Here is a 1,328-nt window from a genome sequence, read left to right as displayed (position 1 = left end):
TTGATTGTCTTTAACTTGATTGAAACAAAAGCATTCCATATGAATTGCAGTGATCCAAAAATTAATTGAAGCAAATATATTTCTGAAAAATCTGTGTTTAAGTATAATTAGAACCTGCTAATCATTCCAAAAATAAATTGTATAAATTTTAATTAATAACAGATTTTCATATAAATATTTACAGTGTTGTTGCACGAATTTAATATTTATACATGTTTCATCAGAAAAGCTATTTTAAATATGCTTGATTGCTGGATACCTGAAAATACATTAATGAAAAGTAGTTGCCAAAAAGTAAGCGAATTATACATGCAAGTTCCCATGATAATAGACATTACTTCAGTAATATACTAAGTAAATGAATGGTTTTGATTGTACATTATTAATAAATGCATCAACATTGGGTTATGAAGATGATAAACAAGCCTTGTATTGTCACTACAAAATCAGTTCTTACATTCAAACTTATTTGGGAATTAAAAAAAAGGCAAATAAAAGTATTGCATGGGCATTAATTTGTTTAATTGGCTGCTTTATATTTATCAAAACTCTTAGCTGAAATATTAAACTAAAATATAAAACATAGATACATCAGTATTATGCAACTTTATAAGAACAACTAGAAATGTCAACGATTTAAATACTCAAGAACAGTTTTAAAGAATATTGGTGAAATTATCCTGACATTTTTTAAATAGTGCAATGTAGTAGTTTAATAGAAAATTTTCTAATGCCTATAATTAATTATTAGAGGTTTTTAAAATTCAAATATTTTTCTATGTTAGCTTAAATCTTGAATACCCCTTTGTAAGCAAGTCCTTAAATTAACAGCACTAATTATTATAGATGATAAGTAATATAACACTTCTTGGTGATTAATTATTAAATAAACTTCTGTATCATTATATGAAAATTTCATCTCAAGTTAAGTGTATTGGCTCTATTTTACTGAAGAAATAGTATTGTCTTACTAGTGAGCTGATGCTGATTTTCAGTTAACCCTTTCTAGGGCCATGGGAAGTATGCTTCCCACCAAATTCATCAATATTTGTATGGAATTATGTAGTTTTGCATAAGTTCTGACAAATTTTCAATCAGACGGAAACTTAGATGCTTCATTTCCTTATCTCACACAAAATGGTGTATCTTGATTTGTCACTTGATTATTAATTTACCAAATTAATTAATGAATCAAAAGAAATTTATCTAATAAGCTAAATGAGTCCCTTTTCTTAAGCCAATCACAATCCTAAAAATATTTTAATATATAATGACTAGAAAAAAATAGCCCTTTATAGGGTTAAATTAAATTTAAAAACTGTATTATT

The sequence above is a fragment of the Argiope bruennichi genome, chromosome X2, assembly GCF_947563725.1.
Source record: "Argiope bruennichi chromosome X2, qqArgBrue1.1, whole genome shotgun sequence".
Lineage (NCBI taxonomy): Eukaryota > Metazoa > Arthropoda > Arachnida > Araneae > Araneidae > Argiope > Argiope bruennichi.
This window is presented reverse-complemented; position numbering follows the sequence as displayed.